The sequence below is a fragment of the Orycteropus afer genome, unplaced genomic scaffold (genome assembly GCF_000298275.1).
Source record: "Orycteropus afer afer isolate SDZICR_OR568_19922 unplaced genomic scaffold, OryAfe1.0 scaffold00021, whole genome shotgun sequence".
NCBI lineage: Eukaryota > Metazoa > Chordata > Mammalia > Tubulidentata > Orycteropodidae > Orycteropus > Orycteropus afer.
In genome coordinates this window covers 2968735-2975750 of record NW_006921608.1, presented here as the reverse complement: position 1 = coordinate 2975750, position 7016 = coordinate 2968735, and the positions used below count along the sequence as shown (strand labels likewise).

At 37.8% G+C, this 7016-nt stretch overlaps 1 non-coding gene across 1 annotated transcript; it reads right to left on the bottom strand.

The window, feature by feature from the left end:
- Nucleotides 1-1952: 1952 nt before the first annotated feature.
- On the bottom strand, nucleotides 1953-2056 carry LOC122152231. The gene has a single exon (XR_006164466.1). It is a non-coding gene; the product is annotated as a U6 spliceosomal RNA (small nuclear RNA).
- Nucleotides 2057-7016: the final 4960 nt, after the last annotated feature.

Sequence of the window (7016 nt, the reverse complement as noted above, 5' to 3'; positions counted from 1 at the left end):
TTTGTTGTTGTTGTTGTTGTTATGTACCATGAAGTCCGACTGAACTCATAGCGACCCCTCCTTGGGTTTCCAAGGTGGTATTACTACGGAAGTAGATTGGCCAACCTTTCTTCCGAGGAGTGGCTGGTGGGTGTGAACTGCCAGCCTTCTGGTTAGCTGTCAAGTGCCTTAGGCACTACACTACCAGAGCTCCCATCATTAAATCCTGTCAACTCAGCTTGCAAAATACATCCCAAATCCAATTACCCTCACCGTCCTTATCATGTTCACCTTAGTCTTAAACTATTGTGATAGTCTCTCTGCTGGGGGGAGACTGGCCTAGAGGTCACTTCCTGACCCTCTTCTCCTCTCTGTGTTGCAGCCACACTGACTTACGTTCCTCAAACTTGTGCAGCACGTTATAAACATCTACCTTGGGGATGTCCCTTGTAGTCCCCTCTTAGTAGAATACTCTCCTCCCAGGTTTTTACAAGCTTCACTCATTTACTCTGGAAGTGACTCACATGCCACTTTCCCTGATCTAACTACATAACATAGCAGCCCCACTGTCACTCCATACCCATTTATCCTATGCTGTTCTTCTTCATGTACTAATCTGCACTTTATATGTGATATATGCATTCATTTATATATTTATTTCCTGTCTCCTGCAACTAGATATGAGCTCCACATTACCCTCAGGTATCTCTGAATGTGTCTTGACACCAAGACATTTGATACTATTTGACACCAAGATGTCCCAGGTGTATCTTGATTTTTCTTGCAGCAAACATGGAATTAGATATTCTTTAGGATTTTTTTTTAATTATTGAATTAATTTAAAAAAATTGAGTTATAATATTAAATAACCCAAACACACAAGTTTTCAATATTTTTGCCAAAACTTCATTTATCTTTTAATTCAGAAGGCTGGGAAATCTACTTCCATAGAGATACCGCCTCAAAAACCCAAGGAGGGTTCAGTGTGAATTGGAACTAGCTCGACAGCAATGAGTTGTTTGTAGTAATGGCTTTATTTAAGGAACTCTGGTTGTGTACTGGTTAAGGCATTTGGCTACTAACCAAAAGGCTGGTAGTTTGAACCCACCAGCTGTTCTGCAGGAGAAGGATGAGGCAATCTGCTTCCATAAAGATCTGTAGCCTTGGAAACCCTGTGGTGGTCATAATGAGTTGGAATTGATTTGATGGTGGAGGATGTTTTTTTTTCTGGTTTAATGGCTTTATTTATATATCATATAAACAATTCAGTGTTGAGTTTCTTTTTTAGAAAATATTCAGATAAATTTATATAATTGTCTAACATTTCAAAATCAAGTAACTATGTTAGATAATTTAATAAAAGTAAGAGTAAGAAATACCAGAGACTTAAAAAACTTCTTCCAAAATATTTAAGTGGAAAAAATTTTATGAGTCCATATTCACATCAATATCTGGGTTTCACAGGAACAAATTTATTTAAAAAAAAACAAACAGTGCATTTGCATTGTAACTTATTTTAGTTTTTCTTTTATATTTAACATATACATATATGATTTTATACTTAAAATATATTATATAATATATAACTTTATAATTATAAATATTATTTTTAAGTAGCTCACAATTCATTTATAAATAACTTCTAGCCATTTTTTGGCCCATCTCCAGATATTTTTTATTTCCACATGAAATAAACACAGAGAATTTAATAAGATAAAATTACAGAAAGAAATTTAGAGCAGAGATCCAAATTATTGCATGGCTTAAAAATGCCACATCTTTACCAGCATTTTGTGTTGTGAATAATCACTGCACAGACAAAACACAATAACTTTTTTTCTGATTAACGTGGATAGAACCCAAGTGTGGGAAATTGTTCTGCCAAAATTCAAACAGATTGTCAGATATTAGGACTTCTTTCTTGGACCGAATGGCTCAAGGGTCAGTAACTCATTCATTCTTTTTTTTTTTTTTCAAAGATGGAACACTTCACAGATTTGCATGTCATCCTTGCACAGTGGCCGTGCTAATCTCTGTATCCTTCCGATTTTAGTATATATGCTGCCCAAGTGAGCACAGTAATTCATTCTTAACGATCTTCTTAAGGGATTCCCAGGAATTTAACTGCTTCTGATTTACGATTTTCTTGAGAGCTGAAAACCTGAGAGGTTGCTCCTTTGTGAGACTTAGGAAGGCTGTTCTGTAGGCAGGAAAAACCCCACCTGAGGCCATTTTTGCTATCATGTTCATGAAGGTCCCTGAGTCTCTTAGGGCATAAGACTGGGGCATCTTGGGCTCACTTTCATTCTTCTTCGGGCCAAGGCATTCTGAGAAGTTCTCATTGAAACTGCTTCCTACTCTCTCTTTTCTCGAGCTGTTCTGTGTTGCGGTAGCTGAGGAACATCATTTCCCTTTTACTAGGTCTTCTTTAGTTTTCTTCCCTACGGTTCTCAGTTCTTCCTTTACCTTGGCTAGGTCGACACTCAAGAGGAGTGCGGAAACTGGCCTGCTTGCGCACTCAGATACTCCCCAGTTTGTGGCCACATTAGCCTCCAAGTCCAGGCCATCTCTGAGGCCTTTGGGGTCCCTGCTGCCTGAGATTTGCCAAATAACTTTGATACTTTCCTTCAATTGAGTGGATTTCTCCTGGCGGTGGCAATGTTTATGTACTATCCTTCCTTCGTAACTACCTTTCACATTTAAAAAACTATTACAGCATTTTGCACCACTTTCATGAAAGGAAGGTGGTGGTTGTGGAAAGCAGTCCCAAAACTCTACATGTTTACCTTCTTAGAAACTGTGGCATCGTGTAAGAGTGTGTGTGCTTGTGTGTGTCTGTATATTCCCATATGCCAAATAAATCTTGGAGCTTTGGACAATACTGAAGGTATTGCCAACTTCTTTTTCATCAATCAGTTATCTTTCTGCTGGACAATCATCTTCTATTAACATGTGCTACTGAAAGTCTATCTCAAGGACCGGTACTACCAGCATCACCTGGGAGCTTGTCAGAAATACATCACGTGCCTCAACCTAGACCTACTGAATCCAAATCCATTTCTAAACAATATCTCCTCATTAACTGCTGACTCTGTAATCATCACTTTCTGGTCATGATGTTATTATTCTTTCTAGTCATAACTACTCTGAGTTTGCCAGAAGATGTTCCTGATACTGAGGTGGTCTTAATTACTCTTACATTCCTCTCCAATGGTTCTCAAACTTCTCTCTGCAGAACTTTAGGATTTCTTAAAAATGTTTCAAGACTTACCTCAGAGATGAGGAGTGTCTACTGGGTGAGACCTTGCTCCTTCTTGAGACAACTTTCAACCAGTGTAGCTTTCCTTTTTCTGTCTTATATCTGTGTAACATATTACTGGAAGAAAGAATTGGCTCACTTGTGATGGTAGGAGGATATAGGGAGGCAGTGAGGCAAACACTGTTCTTGGTATCTGAATGTTGTTGCTATGTGCCATCGAGTCGGCCCCGACTCATAGCGACCCCTCCTTGGGTTTGCAAGGCAGTATCACTACAGAAGTAGGATTGCCCAACCTTCCTTCCGAGGAGTGGCTGGTGGGTAGAAATCTTTTATTAGAGTAGCAGTGTGTTCCCAGGGTCCCATAGCACTTATAAGTGATGTGGCTTTTCATTTGATACATTTTAATTACTATTCTCTCTTCTTGCCTGGATTCTTTGTGGGGTTTGGACAAATTACAATTTCCATGATACCATGTGATACTGTAGTCAAAACCATTCACTTTAACAAATACTCCAGCCAGTGAACTAAAGACATGTCTTACTTTCCTCTTCTTCAAGATGAGTTCTCTCCAAAGCAGTATATTACCTGGAACTTAAGCAGGAGCCATTATTCCCAGATTGTTTTTGGAGCTCTGGTGACATAGTTCCTAAGGCATTTGACTGCTAACCAGAAGACTGGTGGTTCAAACCCACCAGTCACTCCTCGGAAGGAAGATGGGGCAATTTACTTCCAGATAGATACTGCCTTGGAAACTCAAGCAGGGGTTGCTATGAATTCGGATCTGACTTGATGGCAGTGAGTTTGATTTTCCCTCAGTCATCAGAATCCCAGTCATTTTTTTTTTTTTTACATGTTTTTAGAGTCTTCATGAAAATAAACTAGTAGGTCCATCTTCCACCCCTCTCTCCAAGGCATACTTGGAATATTCTATTCAACTATTACTAGATGTCACTGAAAAAAAAATGAGATGGTATGCAATTTTGTTTTAGACATAAGGAATAAAGATAAGTTACAGTTTTGTTTGGAAAGAAAAAAATAGGCAGAATTATTGTATAAACTCATAAAGGGTTGTGTATCATTTCTAAATCTAGGAAGTTTCCTACTGGTACAGGCTAAAAAGCCTAAAGAGCTAATTAGGTCATTTAAAATTGTTTACTTTACTCCTTTCAATTAAGGATATATTTACTTTCTTAGTAATATCTCAATATAGCAATTATAGTTTAAATAAACAAATGAAAGAATGCAGTGACTTATTCAAAAGAGATACTCATAATATATTTTTTTAAATAAGTTAGCTCCATTCAGTGGATACGAGTGGGATTTAGCAAGTTATTTCCTTTTTGGTTTTAATTAGGAATCCCTCTTGGAATTGTGTTGGGAGCTCTGGTAGCATAGTGGCTAAGGCACTTGGCTGCTAACCAGAAGGCTGGCTGTTCAAACCCACCAGTCACTCCTCGGAAGGAAGATGGGGCAATCTACTTCTGTAAGGATACTGCCTCGGAAACCCAAGGAGGGGGCTATAAGTCGGGTCCGACTCGACAGCACATAACAACACAACAACAACATTGGAATTGTGGGTAGCTCTTCAATTACTAGAGGGGATGTGCTTTTATTTGGTTATATTGTATATCAGTGATTTTTTTTTTCTATTTCATATAATTTCAGTGACGTTATTGTGTCAGTTAATTTTTTTTTAAGAATGGAGGAAATGAAACCAAATATTTACATAAAGTCATTTTGAATATTGCAAAAGTATATGCTTATTGAGAAAAGTTCAATTTTTCTCAAAAAAAAAACCTCCTGAAATTTCTATGCATTTACTGCATATCAGTTTGAGATTGAGGTCTTTTGAAAGTCCAAGTAAACAAAATAAGTCTTTAGGAAAACACACTTTCATTCATGGTGGTGAGCAGAGGCAAGACAAAGGAAAGGCGTTAGAATAGATGAATCATGTCCTGAGAGTTTTTCAAGAGGGGTCACTTTGAATACTTTTAGGATTTTTCAGCCACAAATAAGAATAATCTTGTGTTTTTCCATGAGTTCATCTTCTACTTCCAAAGCTGACAACCAAAGAAACCACCAGGAGCGTGGATTTAGCGATGACACAGAGTTGTCAGGGATTTGTGGCCATGCCAGGTGTACAATAGTAACATTGTTCCTGACTAGTACCCTTCCTTCATGCAGTTATTGTGGTCAGGACTCCTTCCTCCACAACTTCCCAGTAGTTGGCAAACGACATCTTATCATGCCTCCTTTATTCTGAAACCCACAATGATGGCCCAAAGCACAAACACCTCATGAACTGTTTCCACTTGAAACCTCTCATGTTTCTGTACTGCTCAGTCCTATCCTTGCCTGACTTGACTGCTACTTCTTCTATTTGCCTTCACACTGTTCTCACAATTAGTCTTACTCATTCCACTATATTTTTGAGGCCCCATTTCCATTCTTAAAAGCACTCATAAATATTGACCTTTTCTTTGCTCTTCTTTCATTTCATTGCATTAAACTAAACCTAGAATCAATACATTCTGTAGATATGGGAACTTAAGGGTCAATTTGCTTCGCCTTTTCATTTTATAGATGAAGATAAAAAGTCCAGAGAAGTTAACTCATATGATCAAGGATACCTGATATACTTCGCATGCTTTTCATATTTGTTAATAATATTTTTATTATCATTTAGAATATTAATAATTTATATCTTAGATTACTTTCATTAAGACCTCATAGAACATAAAGTAGAAATAAGCTATGGTGATGTGACAACACTAAGCCATTCAGTCAACACATTATTGAATGTAGACTGTATGACAATAATTGTTCTAAGTTGGAATTTACCTGTAAAGAAAGTAGGAAAAAAAGCTAACCGCATAGCTCTTACATTCTTATGGAACATAGATTCTAATCTGATATGTAAGTAAAATATATAATGGCTGTGATCATCCTGAAAATTGAAGCAGGGAAGGGGGAGAAGAAGTGTAGAGGATTGTGTCCATGTGCGTATGTGTGTGTGTATGTAACCAGGACTTTGGACGTGAGGAAACTGAATATGCTGGAACTGAATCAAAGAAGCAGATGCCTTTCTTGATTTAATTTTTGCTAATGAAGAAGGATTACCAAATATAATCCTTTCAAAGTGTTTTTTCTTACCCTTGATATGGCCAATGTAAAATTATGGCAAGGGCGATATAACGACCAGGTGGTTTTGCCCTGGCTGCCACCCTTATTACCCTTATTTCTCTTTGAGAATCGCCTTTATCAAAAAGTCATGATTCACTCATTGACACAGCACTCACTAGCTAAGTTAGTTAAATTCTAGAGCTCATATTTCTTCACTTTTAAGAACTGAGTTCCTTCCTTGCTTGGAAGAGAGGGTTTAATCAAGGGTGAGTGTAAAAGGCAAATCAATATACAGGAGGGATGAGAAGCTGCCAAAGTTTGAGCTCAAATACTCATAATGTTTGAAATTCATAGGAGAGAATCTGGGGGAGACAGCAGAGGGAACTGACCCGGTGACTCCAAAAACAGGGGAATAGGTCCTTTCCATGCTTCTCTGTTTCCCTATCCAGTGAGTAGGAAACTATTTCACAACCACTTGGTAAAAGGCACTCTTCTACTAAACCTTTCTTCTTTCTCCCTCAGTCCCTCTCTTTCCTCATAATATTGCTTTGTTTTCTATTGCTGTATAATAAATTACTATAAATGTAATGGCTTCAAACAACACAAGTTCATTACTTACAGTCTGTAGGTGAGAAATCTAGATGAGCTCAACTGG